Raw genomic sequence first — 18,235 nt, forward strand, 5'->3', positions numbered from 1 at the left:
GCCTCCTTCCTGCCATTCATTCAGCCCTTCTAGCCTGGCAGCCTCTGCCTCAGTTTTTCTCCCTGAATGGATGACGAATTCGTAATGTTGGCCATAAGGAAGATAAACATTGCCCCAAAAGCCATCATTTTGCTCTTTTAAAACTTATTTTTCTTTCTCTGAGGACTGTATTAGTGTTGTAATTTGCTCTTGATACCACCAGTTGTGATTAAAGCTTTTTCTTTTTCTTTCTTTTTTTTTTTTTAAACCAGGTTTGCCGCCTGGAGTTCATATATTAACGGAGATGAAAAAGATCGTTTCTGATTTATAATGTTCTGAATTGCTTCAGTCTTTCATTTGTATTTCTCAGCAGTATTTCTCGAGTAAAGCGAGACATCCGTCCTGTTGTCAGGGACTCAGTAATCCCCGTGCAAAACGGAGGAAGGATTTGTGAGATTCCGGGAGCGTTGGAGGTGATTGGACAAGTAAAATCAGGACAATGTAAATTACCAAGTGTCTTTCTTCCCCACAGCTATTTTCACTGCAGCAGTTGCTGTATTAGGTAAGCCCTCTGGGACCCTCTAAGGTCAAGAAATCAGGAAAGAAAAACCTTGTAACATTTGACCTAATCAATACGGAGGCTTCTCAAACAGATACCTAAGTCTTTGGCAGCCAGTGCGGATGGGCAGATGGCATTGAAGTTGTCACAAGAACAGCTGTGGATACAGCACCTCTTTCCCCTGCGTTTGACATGCCCAGGCCAGTCTCTGGGTGGGAGGGGCTGGTCCCTTGGGATTCTTCTGTGGCATATCTTTGTCCTGCTTCCATTTCCATCGGTTTTCCAGGTTGGGGAGCTGAAAATTTGTTCGACTGGGATGAGCCAGCATGGAATGGGTTGAAAAATGAAGCCCACTGTAGTTAGTCCTTGTTGGCGCCAAAGAGACTCAGGCTCCTGTACCAAAGGTTGGATTCTGGATTCTCGTCCCACCCAGGCCCCCAGAATTCCGAGCACCAGCTGATGGGCGCTCAAGATCAAGTGGGTGCCATGGACACTTGGAGAGCAACCGTTTTCCCTCCGTACTCTGTCGGTCGCCTTTCCGGAGTTTTTGGAAGTGGGAGTTTTGGGTGGTTTTGTCATTTGCCTCTGTCAGAAGATAGGTGAAAGGGATGGTTGCTGTAACACTGGGGATTCCTGATTTTGCCTCGTGATAAAATCTGGTTGCATAGTTGATCTACAGAAGAAAAGAAGAAAGGGATGAATGAGGTCACTGTCATCACTTACCACCTCCTGACTCTTTTATTCTTTGCTTGTTAAGTGCAGCACAAATATCAATAAAGAGGCTGTCTGTTCAGATCTCAGTCACGGAAGGCTTGCTGGGGACAGTCCTTTCCCAGCGGAGCTCTGGTCCAGATGGGCACCGGCGCTTGACCTGCGTTTTGAGTCATGACATGTTTGACAAAATTTCTCTTCCCCCGTCCCTTCTACCTGATGAAGGCATTCAGGATCCCGCATTAGGCGGGATCTAGTCTTGAACTGGCTGAAGATCTGTGTCCTCGGAGGGAAGAAATATTAGCTATCGGGTCTTCCAATCTGCCTGTTGTTATTAGTAAAAACCTTTGTCAGCTGCCCAAACCGCGGGGAGCAGGTAGGCCCCGGGGGCATTTCATGCCCCGGACCTGTGGGTGTGAAAGTGATTGGCAGGCTGTGAGGGACCTGCCCCCTGCATCACTCAGCGTCGTGAGGCAGGTGGAACAGGGAAGGTACAGAGAAGAAAGTGGCCCTCTGGAGAAGGTAAGTGGTTTGCGTGTGCCGTGGAGCTGGCGCTCCACGCCACGTCTCCTGCCACAAACAGCACGTGCTTGGCCGCTTGCCGTCTGCCTCTGGTCACTCTCTAAGTAGCAGAAGCCGCCCCAGCACTTTCGGTTTTTCACAATCACCCCACGAGATGCGGTCGTGAGGGTTATTATAATCCACCTTTTCACAGATAAGGAAACCAGGGCTCAGAGAGGTTAAGTAACAGAGAGTAATAATTCTCCCTTTCAGAGTATGTTCATTTTGTTATGTTTCATCCTCACCACCTACATTAAGGGAGACCCATTAGAATACAGCATCCCGATTTTATGTGTTGCCCAGATTCTTTCTGGCCTCCTGGACTCCTGTGCCCAGAAGTCCATGGTGCAGCAGTGCCCTGCAAGAGCCTGGTGCTGTTTCGGCCCTATTCTGGTGGTCGAAAAGGTGCCAGACTGTGGACCTGGAATGGGATTGGGGGCTGGAGAAGTAGAGGAGGTGAAGGTTCTAGAAGAAGGAAGGGTATATTGTGATGGTCTTGAGACCAGTGACTGAATGAAACCACTGCCTTTGGTCTGAGCAGTGAAAATTGCATCTTTAGCCTCAAAGGGTCTTGTTTTCCTCTAGAAAATAGCATGCTCTGAGTGCCTCTGTTGTGCCAATTACTGTGCTAGGTGCTTTCGCATCTGCTCTTTGATCTTCTCAGCAATGCTAGGAAGTAGTTGTTACTTTCTTTAAGCAGTTAAGGAAACTGAGTCTCCATGAATTGAAAAATCTTGTCCCCGGGTCACACACCTGGTTGGTGGTGGTGCCACTCAGTCATTCAGCAGACATCTGTGGAGCTCATGCTGTGTGCTGAGTACCGTCCAGGTCAGCAGGGATCCATCGACAAACAGAACGGACACGTAAATCTTGGTCCTTATAGATTGGAATTCAAGTGGAGGGAGACATATGGTCGACAAGTATGGTAACTAAGTAAATCACATAACGTGTTAGAAGATGAGGACCATGTGAAAGGAGCAACAGTAGAGCAGAGTAAAGGAGGTTGGGAGCACCTGGCCCGGGGGGCAGTTTTACATCAGTTGGTCCTGGCGAGCCCCCAGGAGAGGGCTTCAAGGAGATGAGTCATATGGGTCTGACGTAATGCCCTCTTTTCAGAAAGGGAGGCCCGGGGAGTGGGAATGACTTGGCTAAGGTCACCACCACAACACTTAGTGTTCAAGCCAGGTCATGAACCCGGAGATTTGTATAACTGCCTTGGAAAGCCCCACTCAGCCTCCTTATTTCCCCTGCGTGTGTCTGACGTGGCTCTCTTGACTTTGTTCTCGTCTCATCCCATCGCCATGGCTACTTCCCACCATCTTCCATGACCCAGCCTCCGGCATTGGGTGGCATTGATTTCTGGTGGTCCCATGCCAGCCCCAAAGCCTTCCCTCTCCTCGGAAGCCCCATGTTGCTTCTTTCCCCGTATAAACACGCATCTATCTCTTCACCCTAGCATCCCAGCACCCTGAGTGGGGAATTCATGCTTTTTTATTTGAAGAGATCTGCCACTGTCATTTTTGATATCTTCTGTTTTTGTATGCGGGAACGCAGAGCACAATTAGAATACAGTTATATATCCTCGTAGTTATTAAAGCTTGGATTAACATGACATAAAGTTTTGTCTGGGGAGTCTTTTGCTATGGCTCAGGGAGCATTTTTTGTGACAGTAATAGGCTACAGTTAATATACTTGAATGATACTAGAATCTGTGTTATAAGGCAGAACAAAAGGGGTTTATCTGAAGCTGAATTACAAAGGTGGAATTATCACTGTGAACGATCCACAGAGATCTGGGCTTAATTATTGTCACTTGTATCATTTCGGCATGACACAAGTACGGGTAGTTACTGGAGCAGAGTAGAAGTGCAGGAGGGCCAGCTTGTCAATCACCTGGTGGGTGCCAGGACTCCTGCCCCTTCTTCTGAGCACAGCCCTGGCCACTTATCCAACAGATCCACGGAGATTGAGACCTCTGGTCCTCTGTGGCCATGTGGTGCTTGCAGGTTTTATACTGTTTCTGCCAGGTGGTCTTAATGACTCCCCTGTCCCATGGTGGACAGCCCCTTCCCTTGTCCCCCCACTTACAGATCCCCTGCCCACCCGGCCTGTCGAGCCATCCTTGAGGCTAATGAATGGGCTGATACACCGCCCATTTGGTACATCTGCTGATACCGAGATGGCAGTTTCTCGGCTGCAGTGCCACTGCCACCTTCCAGCGTGTAATTGTTTTGCCCAGCGGAGGAGGCGAGCTCATAACCATCTGGTGGCCGGCCCAGGTGTGTGGCTGCACGCGGGCGTGCTCAGGTAAGCCGCCTCCCCGCCTGCCCCCGGAAGACAAGCCTGGGGCAGCTGGGCATCCGTGTTCCTCTGGAGGTTGAGAGACATGAGGGATGGGAAAAGGACAGCTCTGCACTGAACAGGGCGGGGCACCAAAAGGCTTTAGAAATACTCTTTATTTGGACCATAATCCTCTTGTTTTGTATTCTGCAGCTGCCACACGTAGGATTACAACTTCTGTTGGGGGCTAAATTTGGCTGTCACCCTCACCTTTACTATTAACTGAGCCACGTGGCTATTTTCGATGGTCCAAGAGCTGCCGTTGGCCCTCTGCGGTGCAGCTTTTCCTGCCCAACCCGTCTTCTGAGAGCGTGTTGTTCTCAGGATCCTGAAAAGCCGCTCTGCAGCGTCCCGCTTTCAGAGCGAGAAGGGAACAGGTCTTGGTTAGGCAGCCGCGTGTGGCAGGAAGTGGACGGGGACTTGGCGGCCTTGGCCCTGGCAGGGCCGGGAGGCTCCTGGTGCTTCCTGGGAACGTTGAGGGGCAGGGGCGTGGAGTGCCTTACTCAGGTTTACACGGCTGCGAAATCAGGAGGTCGGGATTTGAGACTAGGACTTTCTGAGTCTGCAGGCCGTGTTTTTCACCTAGACTTGTATTTATCCAAAACACAGATTCCTGGGCCCCGCCCCAGAACTACTGAATCATGCTCTCCGGGGGAGTGGCCTGGGACTGTGCACGGAACAAGGTCACCGGGTGATCCACGTCCGTGCAGGTGGTTGGGAACCAGTGCGGTGTCAGATGGTCAGCTCATCGCTCCAGCCCTGGCATCGCATGGAGGCCAGTGATGAGTTTGGGCACCATGTGCCCTGAAATACTCTCCGTTCCAGGAGAGCTGGTCCATGGTGTGTTATACCTCAGCGGGCTGTGGAGACAGCGAGTGGAGTGATGACCTCGTGTTACATTAGAGCCATTTTATAAACGAGAGCTGAGACTGGAAGTAAGAGAGGTCCATGGCGAAAGGCACACGTTCAGCAGATCCAGCCCTGGTGACTGTCACTCCACTGCCTGATACAGAATAAACGTCTGTTGTCCTTTGCCTTGCCATTGCTAAGATGATTTAAAAGAAGGGTTGGTTTTAATTCGAATAAACACAGTATTTTTCTTGCTACAACAAGGCCTTCAAAGGGAAACAAAACCTCAGTACCCAATTATGCCAAAGCATTCCCTGTCCTATCCAGGAGTAATTAAAAAATTCACCCGGTGCCTGTTCTCTCACTTGTTTTTAAATGAATAGCTAAGTATCTGTCAAGATGATGAGTGCCTAGGCTGCTGACAGCCTTACCATCTCAATTTGCTCCCAGGAACTGCCGTGATGAGAACGCGAAAGCTGTGGTTTTGAAAAGCAAGACACCCACCTCCCCGGGCACACTTGTTTTGTGGTTGGTGGGGAACATCTCCCTGAGCCCATCACCGAGCTGTGGGGTGGAAGCCAGACTCCAGCTCTGCGTTCTCGGTCTTGCAAGGATCCTCCTCTCCTCCTGTGGGCAGAGAAGATGGGTTCTTCGTGTGCGGCTCAGGGAACCCAGCTCCTCTACACAACGTGGGACGTTAGGGTTTTGAGGATCTCTGCAGAGAATTAGCTTGGCTTTGCTGGGGGACATCCTCTCGCCGCAAGTCACTATTTAATGAGTTCATAGATTGTTTTATTGCTATCAATGCCTCCAGGTGAATTGAGATGTCATTCTGCATATTGACACCATTCATTTGGTGACATTTGGGCTTTTTTTCTCAGCAGCTAAAGCTAATTGGGCTTTTTTTCTCAGCAGCTTTTTTTTCTGTATGCATTCTCCTCACCCCATCCCCAACACACGTATTTTTCCAAAGACAAAATCAAGGGCAGACTTGAAGAGGAAATGATCCTAAAACTTATTATAGCATTAGTAGTCCGTAGTATTTACCCATCAGTTTACAGCATGTTTTCTTATGCATAGTGTTCCAGTTATCTATTGATGCAGAACAAATCATCCCAAAGCTCACTGGCTTAAAACAACAATTATCTCTCATGGTTTCTGTGGATCAGGAATTTGGGAGGGCCTGGGCTGGGTAGTTCTGGCTGGAGGCCTCTCATGAGGTTGCAGTCAGACAGTGGCTAGTACAGCAGAGGGCTGACTGAGCATCTCTCTCTTGTCTTCCTGTGGTCTCAGCACTTCTCCATGTGGTCTCTCTCTTGTGAACTGGTCTGTGCTTCCTCACATCATGGCGGCCTCAGGGCAGTCAAACTCCTTAGGGAGCGGCTTAGGGCTTCAGCACGAGTGTTCCAGCACGTGAGACAGAGGTGACCTCACTTTTTCTGACCTAGCCTTGAAAATCTCGGAACACAAGTAAGTTACAAACTCGTCCAGAACAAAGGGGAGAGGATACAGACCTCTCCTCTTGGTAAGAAGCATGTCAAGGTCATATATCGCATGTGGGGTGGGCGACGTATGTGGCCATCTGTGGAAAGTGCAATCTGCTACACGGGGTCACCTTCTGACACACTTAGGAGGTGTTGTTGTCACCATGTTACAAACCAGAGAAGTAAAGCCAGAGAGGTGATTTGTCTGATGTCACTCGGTGACGGAGTAGTCATTGGAACCTGGGTCTTCAGCTGCTAAACCCTGCGTTCTTCCCGTTCACCAGGTTACCTGAAGGCTGTGGGGAAGGAAGGCATCCCCAGTTAGCTCGTCCAGGTGACATTTGGGAGAGGGTGGGACTCAGCGGCTGTATACCTCAGATCTCTTTTCAGCTGTATATGAGGGCCTGACGTTGCACCTTTTTCCTCTTCCTGAGGCTCTCAGGTGCAGAAAGAGAAGGAGGTGGGGGAGCTGGGAGGAGGTGGGTGGGCAGGTGCCCTCTTGGTAGACCAGCCGGCGTTTGACAGCCAGTCTTGGTGGAGAAGGGCCAGCTGGTACATACAGTGTGTGTGATGACCAGGCTTTACCCAGGGGCTCTGTCCTGTCCCCTGTGATGCTGAGCATGTTGAGTTACGGACAGGTTCATCTGTGGCCTTTAAATAAGACTAACCAATATTAATATTATTATTAATAATAATAACAATAATAGCATCAGCAGCTAACCCTTTCTGTGCATTGCCATGTGTGTAAACGCACTATCTCATTTAATCTTATTTCATCCCCCGGTTAAGGACATTCTGTTCACTGAGGCTCAGAGTTAAGTAGCTTGCTTCGTTGCTTACGCAAGGTCACTGTGTGGTCCCTCAGCATCAGATGTGTAGCCAAGTCTCTGTGACCCTGCGTCCTGAGCCCTTGGCCTCTTTGCTAGTGTCCAAGTTGGCCACTGCTGGGCCTTGGTCTAGAGGACCCGCTGGACTGAGGACCCCACGGGGTGTTTACTGGGCCGGACTGGGCTCCTTTGCCAGACTTGTCAGAAACAAACACTTGTCTATGTTTACTCCGCACACGCTCAGCCAGAAACTCTTGCTTTTCATCTAGTTCAGCTTGAAGCTGGGGAAGCTCCATCACGAGGACCTGGCTCATTCTCCATCCACCTGTGTCCCGCCCGCCGGCCCAGGCCGGGCCACGATCAGCTCTTAGGGATGCAGGGCTGCCTCCGCCCCAGTGGTGGCCCTGCCTCCAGGCCGCCCCACACCTGCTTCCTGCAGCCTCAGTGCTGTTCTCCCCCTCTCTCAGCGCCTAGAGCAGATCCTAGCGTGCTCCGGAAAGTTCTCTGGAATGACCGAATGAACAGCGCGTGTGTTGGCCGATTCACCCCCCTCATTACCGTCAGGGCGAGCCCGCGTCGGCTTCTGGTGATGAGATGGACCTGGAAATTTTATTGCAGGCTTCCCTTCGGGAAGCCCTGCCCTTATGTCACAGCCATCGCACGCGCTGGGGTTCTCAGGGAGGTTCCTTGCAGAATGCAAGGCATACGGGAAGGAGGTAGCCTAGACTGAGAGGGTCTGAGGGCCTCTGGAAGGGACACCCAGGGGAGAGAGGACGGGTGGGGAGGCAGCGGAGAGGGAAAGGGCTGAGAAGCAACAGGTAACATTTATTGACTGTTACGTGTCCACCGGGCGTTTCCCACTTGACACCTCCTTTCTTACAGGTTGGTGAGGTGGCCATCTCTTTTCCCGTCTTATGGGCAACATGGTACAGAGCTTAAGAGCGAGGGCCCCGAAGTCCACGGTGGGGTTTAAATCAAGGTTCTGGTCCTCGTAAGCAGGGTGAGATTTGCCCAACTGCTCAACCCTCTAGACCCGTTTCCTCACTTATAAGTGGAGACGATGATAATAGTAGCTCCCTGAAAGGGTTAATGTGAAAATTAAGCCAGATCACCCTGTGCATCGCGGAGCCTGGTGTTGGTATACGGTGATTGTAATAAGAATTAACTGCTATTGTTACTGTGTTGTTATTATTAGCAACGTGGGGATGGGGACAGAGAATGAAGGAGGTGGCTCTGTCATAGGCTGAATCCCCAGTCATTATTCTGGCATCCAGGAAAGTCGGGGCTCCAGGCTTGGGTTTTCCAGCACCTAATGTGGGGGTCACTGCTGTGGTCAGAAGGTGAGGCTGTGTGTGTGCGCGTGTTTGTACAGGCGTGGCATATGGGGACCCGCCTCCCGCCCTTCCCCAGCTCTGACCTTGCAGCCCACCCTCCGCCCGAATGTGGCCTTGGGGGGGCAGATGTGCAGCTGATAGCCGGGGTCCAGGCTCTGACTTGCTGGCCACACCCTGAGCTTCCATTTCTGCCTAATTGCTTTGTTTGTTCTGTAGGAGACACTTAATTTTGTTTTCAGTGATTCACCCCTGTTTGTAATTAGGTGTAGTGATTAGAATCTTGTTCCTGTTACAGTGGAGTTTCCCTTTTAATTCACGCACATTCGCCAGGCCTGTCTCCGTCTGTTCCATTGATTGTCCCCAGTTGGCTTTTCCCAAGCTGTCATATAAATCACAGTTGAGGGGTGGCTTAGAGACTGATGTGAGTCTAAGGGATGGAAGAGAACTGACTGGGAGTTTTGTTTTATTCAGCTACCAGATAGGGATACACACTTGGGGATGAAATCTCTATTCAGGGCAATGAGGAATTGGCACAGTACGTTAATACGTATGCTTTACTCTATTTCCCCATTAATTCCTTTTTTTAAATTAAAGATGTCGTTACACACAGACACAGGTACATTTTGCTTGGAAAAGTAAACACCAAAATGTTAACAATGGTGATTTGTAGTTTGCCAACTTTGCCAAATTTTGCCAAATTTGCCGACTCATTGGCAGTTTCTGCTACGTACATGTAATGCATGTATTGAAAAATAAATGTTGGGCTTCCCCGGTGGCGCAGTGGTTGGGAATCTGCCTGCCAACGCAGGGGACACGGGTTCGAGCCCTGGTTCTGGGAAGATCCCACATGCCGCGGAGCAACTGAGCCCATGAGTCACAACTACCGAGCCTGCGTGTCTGGAGCTTGTGCTCCACAACAAGAGAGGCCACGACAGTGAGAGGCCCGTGCACCGCGATGAAGAGTGGCCCGCGCTCACCGCAGCTGGAGAAAGCCCTCGCACAAAAACGAAGACCCAACACAGCCGAAATAAATAAATAAATTAATTAATTAAATTTTAAAAAATAAAATAAAAATAAATGTTTTGCAAGCCCTCCTTTATAACAGATTAGGCACGGTACATTTGTCAGCTGGCCCAAGGTCACTCCACACATCAGCAAGAGTCCAGGTCTTGAAAGTCCCAGAGCAACTGCTCTGTCCCCAGAGCTGCCCTTCATCTGTTAGTCAGTCAGAAAGCCATGAGCCCTTGCCATGGGGTGAGGGGCAGAGAAGGCATAAGATGTGGTTTCTGTTCACGAGGTGCTCATGGCTTGGGAGAGAGGTTTCTATTCAAACTTTCTCTTCCCTAGACCATGACTCTGTCCTCTCCATTTCCCCAGAGTTTGGTTTCTCCTTCATGACGCTGTAAGGGGAGCCGGGGCCGGGTTGTTGCCGTCTGGGCCGTGCTGTTTCCTGCGCAATCCCCTCCCCTCCCCTCGTCTCACATCCAGCCTCCTTGTTGAAAGCTCCCAAGCCCGTGTCCTGTCGTGGTTTCAGAACGTGGCTCCCAGGGCCAGTCTCCCCTGGTGTCCTCATGGATGTCCTCGTGTTGTGGCCTGCCTCTGTCCTCTGCACCACAGAGGCTGGACAAAGGTGTGTCCCCGTAAGCAAGAGGGCCGGAGGGAATTCAGGGAACAGTGATCCACCAGTGGCTGGACCGAGGGGCACATGTATCAGTGGGGGACAGAGAGACCTGAGGCTGGCAGGCAGGGTCGAGGCCAGCTACACTCGGACGCGTGGGTGGCTCAAAGTGGTCCTTCGGGAAAAATAACCAGGCCTCACGGAGTGGAACTGGTGAACAAGGGTGGTCAGTGATCGCAGGGAGGAGGTAGGTGGTAGGTCCAGACTTACAGTGACAAAGTCCTGAAACTAAGAGGATGTGGAAAAGGTAAGAAGGGGTGGGGCGAAGGTTGCCTCAGAGGATGATATGGCAGAAGGGGGCAGGGTAGCTTGGGAGAGGGAGGGGTCCGCGAGGGCATAAAGCTTTCAGCCCGTGGGAGGTGGTGGTCCACTGGTGGAAATGGAGTTTTAGGGGGAAGGCACATCCATCTGCCTTAGGATGGGTTGGGCTTTGAGGTCCCAGAATATCCACGTGGCAGGAAACAATGGCAGGCAGAGGAGGGAGGCTGGCATTCTGGGGACAGGCGTGGGAGGGGACTCTAGAGAGGTGGCTGACTGTGGAAGCCACGTCCTCCCGTGGGGAAGAATTCAGAGGGCGAGGCTGGGGGTAGCAACAGTGCAGGGTGGATGACAGCCTGAAGGTTTATGGAGCAGGAGAAAAAAAGAGGAGTCGGGCAAGGTTACAGAGAAGGGAGCAAAAGCCGTGGTGCCTTGAGAGACCCTGGAAGCAAGAGTGTGCTGGTGAAGGACTGTGGGAGATGCTGAACTTTCCTGTTTAATAAAAGCGGGGGGCGGGGGGGGCTTCCAGATTTGTCTGGACAAATTTGCAAAGTTAACCGTCATTCCCTGATACATGCAGATACTCCTTGCTTTCCAAAAGAATGCCTCACCAGAGTTCCTGGAGCAGGAATTTGTATGACTTGTAGTGTGTATCTACTTTGCATGGGAGGGAATGAAATTGAAGGTGAAATTTAAGAATGAAGTTGAAGGTGAAGACTGTGTTCATACCTATTTGGTACGGGTTGGGTGGCGTCTGTGTTTGTATATTTATCTAAGAGTTAGTATATAAGTCGGGGTGGGGTGGGGGACAAATGGGAAGCCAACAAGGAAACAGAATCAGTTTCTCTGAAATTCCGTGCCTATAGATTTCTTTCTCTGGAACCAAAGAGAAACTTTAGTGAGTTTTTCCTCTGCAGGTAAAGCACAGTTTTATTCTGTAGCTGAGACTTTTCTAAGTAAAGCAGCCTTCCTTTTAACCTGCCCTCCTCGGGCCTGTCCCCCTTGCTGCTCAGGCCCCTCCCCTCCTCCACACTCTCTTTAAAATAGACTTTCATGCATGCGGAAGCGTCATAATGTAATACTCGTCTTATCTTCACATGCACCCAGCAGGCATTTACAAACGGACAGTGGCGAACCTCCGATATCACTGCAGCCGGGGAAGGTTGGATGCTTTTTTTTGATGCGTCCCCACCTGGGTCTGTCCCGAGTGAGACCCTGACAGGCAGGTAGCTGCGTCCCGAGCCCCAGTTCCCACCTTCTGAAAGGTGTTTCTCAGGCCCCCTACTTGTCTCCCTGGTGATGGGTGGTGCATCCGGAGGACTTGGGGAAAACCTGCGGTTATTATGGCTCATTTGGTAGATGTGAGAAGTCTGTAATTTTCCATGGTGTATTTGTATGCACAGAGATGTGATATACCTGGCTGGTGGCCTCTTTCATTTTGTAGATGTCTCAGGAACAGATCAACGCTGCTTCTGTAGTTGCCCGCGGCCTCTCCCTGTGGTTCTGCAATGCCACCACCCCTGGGGTGTGCGTGGTCACTGCGCTCTCCCCAAGGAGCAACCCTTTGCACTAGGAGCCTGGAGTTGGGGGAGGGGAGAAGGTTGCCCACAGGAGGAGGCCTTGTGGTCCTAGGGCCTCCCGCAGGCTTTATCGAGCTGTTTGAACATCTGGATGTGTCCAGCCTGTTGTATTTCAGTTGAGCAAAGCTGGAGCTTGGCTGTCACGCCTGCTGAGGGAAAACCTTCCGATGCCCTCCTCCGTGCACAGGTTACAGTACACGAGGGTTAGCTTGGGCGGCTGGGCAGGAAGGCAGATTTCTGACAGCTCGGGATGCACGGAAATGGTGTGTGTTGGAGTGGGGGGAGGGGGTGGTCTGTAGAGTGATTTTCAAGCAAGTGTGGGTCCAGCCCAGACTCACAACCTCCTGGTGCGGGAAACACATCCTGAGGACGCTGATGTCGTTGTGCCTTGAGATGGCAAATGTTTTCTTACAGTTGAATCCGTAATTCATTTGGTATTAGGCTATGAAGAATCCTTTCTTATTTCTCTTCCTTTTATTTCACTCCCCAAGATTCTTTTTTTTTTTTTTTTCTAATTTATTTTTGGCTGCGTTGGGTCTTCATTGCTGCGCGCACGGGCTTTCTCTAGTTGTGGCGAGCCGGGGCTACTCTTTGTTGCGGTGTGCGGGCTTCTCATTGTGGTGGCTTCTCTTTGTTGCGAACACGGGCTCTAGGTGCGTGGGCTTCACTAGTTGTGGCACGTGGGCTCAGTAGTTGTGGCTCACGGGCTCTAGAGCACAGGCTCAGTAGTTGTGGAGCACGGGTTTACTTGCTTCGCGGCATGTGGGATCTTCCCGGGCCAGGGATCGAACCCGTGTCCTTTGCGTTGGCAGGCCGATTCTTATTCACTGCACCACCAGGGAAGTCCGCATCCCCAAGATTCTTTTATGATGAATTGTCCTTTCTCAGTCTCTCTCTCTGTCTCCTGTCTCTGTTTCTCTCTGTGTCCGTCTCTGTCAGTTTCTGTCTCACTCTGTCTATATTTACCCCCACTCCCTCTCCCCCTACAATGACTAGAAGCGTGAAGACCAGTACTCTTTCCTACAAATGCAATGTGTCCTCTTCAAAGTGGGAGTCTGTGTACTTATTCCAAAGGTCTCGCCTTTGCTCTGAGCATTTTCAGAGCTTTCACTGTGAACTCATATTCAGACTCTGTGGCATTTTCTTCTGAATATCCTCACTGGTGATAAATCTTTGGCCTTTGAAAGTGGATGTGATTTTTGGAAACCATCACCAGCCTTAGCTCCAAATAACTTGTGGCCAAGATTGATTAGGCTGTTTTGGGATCGGAACGCAGCTGGACTATAAAATAATAAGACTAGCTGTCTTGCATGACTTGGGAAATGCCTAGAAGGGAATCCCTACCCACCGTGACCCCCCAAATCTCAAAAATATATTTGAAGTGTTCATGAGTAAAAGCAGGGCTTTTTGTGGTAAGTTCTTTGAAGGGGGCAGTGACCATTTTGGTGTCCATCCTGGTGTGTTTGTTTATCAAGCAACAAGGTGGAGATTGCATTTGATTTAATCTTTGTTGTGCGTTAGACATCAGACCAAGCCAGCTGATGAGAGACGCAGGGCCAGGGTCATTATGAGTTAGGGAAGATCTGGCATGGGGCATTGGGATCAGCAGAAATTGTCCTTTTGTAACTCCTGCTGCAGGTTAGCGGGGGCTGTATTGGGGAGCACCAGGGGCCAGGAAAGAGGAAAAGCCACCCCGAGCGCATCCTCTCCACTCCCTCCCCTGTGGGCAGCTCAGGAAGGGCCACCCTGGTGGGCTGGGCATGCAGTTCTGCATTCCGCCCCCTGGACCACATGCTATGGCCAACTGCCTCTTCATCTGCTGCCCTCACCTGCGTGGACTTCTCAGACTTCCGGCCCCGTGGTACACAGAAATGGAGGTATCCACACTGACAGCCCATTCTTCCTCATTCTGCTCCTAGGAAAATCAATCCATTTTCTACATGAATGACTAATAAAGTGAAGACTCAAACGACAGGAACCGTAAACCTCCTTTTGAAATGATGGCATGCACAGTCCATCTGAGGGCTAATGGTTGGGGTCCTCAGTGGGGCTTGGGAGGCTTGATGCCGGCTGCAGAGAAGTCCACGGGTATTTCCTTCAGGGAGAGGAGAAAAGCCACACCTCGGGACATAAGTCCCCTTCTCTGAAGCCTGTATTTTGTCCCAGAGAGTGATGTTTTAGTTCTAAATGGTATCAGGTATCAGATGTGTGGGATTGACGTGACGTGGGAGCTAAGAGCGCAGCTCAACAGATATACCAATGAGCCCAGCGGCACTGGGTCAGGGATGCGGGGGAGATAGAACCCGGGAGATGGGGGCACCTGTTGATGGCAGCGGGTGTCCTGGGAGAGGCGGCCCGTATGCCTGCGTCAGACAGGCATCACTCATCGCGGAGGTCGACGGGGATCCCAGCGCAGCCCTGCCTCTGTCTTCCCAGTCGGAGAGATGGGGCAAAGTGCTGCTCCTCGAGGGGGTTGAGGATTAATGAGCTGACATTTGAAGACTGCTGGGGAGATGAATTGGAAGTGCTCAGTACTACTATTTCACGTGGAAGTCTGAAAATAACCTCGCTGAAGCGTTCTGATAAATAACTAAATCGGGCCAGCGAGGGAGAAATTTCAGCTGTCTAGAGAGTATTTCTCTTAAATATTTTTCTCTCACGTGGAAAGGAGGAGCGAGGGAGAGATTCTGCAGGAGCATTCATCCCGGCGTTATCCCACCCACGGAGGCAAGAATGCGGCGTCACGGACGTGGATGTGACGCGGGGAAGCCGGGAAGCTCTAGGGATGCCCTGCTTTCTTTTGCTCCTTTAACTCCAGACCCGAGGCATTCCCAACCAAATGAAGTCCCGCCAATATTAACTCAGCACCGCCCCCCCCGGCCCCCTGCCCCCAACAATGTGAACACTTTCCCAAGGTCTTCTCTGGTTTTTCTAAACTTTCCCATCCTTCAAGACCTGGCTTCATTCCATCTTCTGCTGGGAAACGGTGCTTGAAGATTTGGTTGAACGGTAATTTCCGCATCCCTCTGTTCCTGCAACTCTTTCTGCTGTGATAAGCCGCTGTTTTTGTCCTTTGGTTGTACATGTCTGTTTCAGTTCGCCTCTCCACCCGGGCCATGGGAGGCAGGAGCGGCGCCTTGGTGACCCGTGTTGGGCCTGCCGTGTGTTTGCTAATTGTCCACTGATCGGTTGTTTTTGAAGTAGGGTTGATTTACAATGTTGTGTTCGTTTCTGCTGTACAGCAAAGTGATTCAGTTATACGTATATATACATTCTTTTTTTATATTCGTTTCCATTATGGTTTATCACAGGATATTGAATGTAGTTCCCTGTGCTGTGCAGTAGGACCTTGTTGGTATCCATTCTGTATATAATAGTTTGCATCTGCTCATCCCAAACTCCCAATCCTTCCCTCCCCTGCCCGCATGCCACCCTGCCTCAGCAACCACAGGTCTGTTCTCTACGTCTGTGAGTCTGTTTCTGTTTCGTAGATAGGTTCATTTGTGTCATATTTTAGATGCCACATATAAGTGATATCATATGGTATCTGTCTTTCTCTTTCTGGATTGTCCATTAATTATTAAATTGGGCTGTCGTACTGCTGCTCTGTCCCTGGCGGCTTCTCTCTCTTCCCCTTCCTCTGTCTCATTCAGTGGGAGCTGCAGCCTCTCGGGTGGTAGGGTTTTCTGTAGGCCTCTTTGGGAGCTGGTCCTGGGTGGGGAGGATACCGCAGCTCCTGGGGCCTTTCTGATGAGGAGGCCTGGGGAGGATGTTGGGAATGGTGGCTCCATCCCCACACAGCCCTCCCATTTTTTCCTACCTTGATTAGCAAGATGCTAACAAGCCCTGGCTCCCCTGGTGTGGCGTCCTCAATAATACTGAGCTCCCCACCGGATTCTTAGTTTTAAAAGTCACACAAGCTCTGAAGCTGCTCGAGCTGGCTGGGGCAGGTACACGCATCTGCAAATAACTTTAAAAATATAGGTTTATGGGGCTTCCCTGGTGGCACAGCGGTTGAGATTCCGCCTGCCGATGCAGGGGACGCGGGTTCGTGCCCCGGTCCGGGAAGATCCCACATGCCGTGGAGCGGCTGGGCCCGTGAGCCATGGCCTCTGAGCCTGCGCGTCCGGAGCCGGCGCTCCGCAACGGGAGAGGCCACAACAGTGAGAGGCCCGCGTACCGCAAAAAAAAAAAAAAAAAAGGTTTATGGCACGTTGCCCTTTTCTCTGCCTTTAGCTCTCAGCACATAAACTGGAATTAGAAGCAGTCAGTTCAAAGCCCCTGGGTCCCCCTCTCCTCCCGCTTCTGCCTCTCAACATCTCAGTCACCCGCAGGTGCGGTGGATGTGTGCCCGCCACTCCTCCGGCAGACAGGACGATCTGGAAGGTGGAGAAGACGCAGGCCCTGCTCTCAGGGAACTTACCCCGCAGTGGGAGCACACCCAGTCATGCAGACAATGGGGTGCTGATCCGTGGAGCAAGGAATGGGAGTTAACAAGCTCAGAACAGGAAGTGAATATAACGCAAGGCAGAGCAGTAACCCCTCACTCAAATATATTGAGTTGACACCCCTTCCCCCTTTCCCCACCGCTGCCCGCACAGAAATGGGGGGAGGCTCGTTGAGCTGGAATCGCTCTCTCCTTCCTGCGTGCCCTGAGATGGGGCTCCTCAGCATTCCAGGCCTTGGGGCTCCAGGCCTGTCAGCTCAGAACGATGTCATTACTCCACGAGGGATGCTCCTTGGATCTGGTGTGCCTCCGGGAGGGAGGTTCCTTTCTGCCTCGTTCTCACGGTCGTGGCGATGCCGTTTCCCCGGGGCTGATGCGGTCCGCTAACCCCCAGCTATGCCTCTGACCCACCCTGTAACCGTGGGCGGCGGAGGCTTAAGCCCCTGACCCCTCAGCCCTAGCCAGCACGCTGGGACCTCCTCCCAAGCCACTGGGGGAGGTTGGTTTCAGCCAAGACTGAGGGTGGGCCCTCTGATGTTACTCTGCCCTCCGGGTCCTTTCAGGAAAGCCCAGATGGAGGCCCAGCCTCTCCGTGTCTCACGTGGCCCAGGCTCTCACCGATCCCGCTGCCCTGCTCTCTTGGCTTAGATGTCTCCCCAGACCTGCTGCTCTAGTGCCAGGCCCACGGGGCCTCTTTGCCTGGAATGCAGTCCTGCCGTTTCCATGACAAACTGTCTGTCTCCTCTGGCCAAGTGAGTGAGTTTTCACTCTGAGTTTTCAGAGCCCTGGAGGGCAGGAATGAATGATTAAAGACTACAGATGTCTGTGCGTGCCCTGCAGGGGGCTGCATCTCTCTTAGAGCTCTCCTCACATACCATGCAGTGATTGTCTCTGCCCCCGGGACCCCCAGGAGTCAAAAGTCTTCCTCATTTTAAAATCATTGTGCCTTTTATGGTTCGCTTAGTAAATATGTGTTGATTGAATGAATATGAACAATGAATGAATGAATTCTAAAGGTAGTAGTTTGCCTCTGACGAACTCATTTCTTTCTAAGTGCGGGGCTGCCCACTTGCCAGGGCCATAACTGGCCTAGGATGGAAGGTTACAGGCCTCTGAAAGGCTTGTAACCTGTTGGCATCTGGCTAAAGCACCCCTTCAGGTGCAGGATGGCGTAGAGGGATTGTGACTAGCCTTGGGCTTCAGACTCAGGTCCAGCGGGTGAGTGACCTCAGTGAGTTCGTTTCTTTAGCACAGAACTTAGAAGCAGAAGAGCATTGCTTGGTTAAGGCTTGGCAGCAGGTAGCAGGAGCTGTCTCGTGCTCGCACACGCCTGCCTGTTTCTCTGTCTTGGCCGGTTTTCCATGCTTCTGAACCCTCACGGAAGGGCATAGCCACCCCACGTGTGGCAGGGAGAGCTGGACAGATGTTTGAGAAAGTGACCAGCCCAGGGAGGTTGTTTCATCCTTGGTCCCGCTTGGTCAGGTAAAGCCAACCTGTCCTCTGGTTTTAATTTCACTTGGCGTCAGGATCAGTTGAAATAGGGAAGGCCTCAGGGACAATGAACAATGTTAGATGTCTCTCCTGACCAGCTCACTGAGGCAGTGATAATAACGGATGACGGCCATTTA

General features: G+C 51.3%; 1 protein-coding gene across 2 annotated transcripts in view; it reads left to right on the plus strand.

The window, feature by feature from the left end:
- MSI2 (musashi RNA binding protein 2) overlaps window positions 1-18,235 on the plus strand; it is a 384,024-nt gene that overhangs the window by 211,878 nt on the left and 153,911 nt on the right. The window lies entirely within an intron of this gene.

This window comes from Neophocaena asiaeorientalis, unplaced genomic scaffold (genome assembly GCF_003031525.2).
Source record: "Neophocaena asiaeorientalis asiaeorientalis breed wild unplaced genomic scaffold, Neophocaena_asiaeorientalis_V1.1 scaffold327, whole genome shotgun sequence".
Lineage (NCBI taxonomy): Eukaryota > Metazoa > Chordata > Mammalia > Artiodactyla > Phocoenidae > Neophocaena > Neophocaena asiaeorientalis.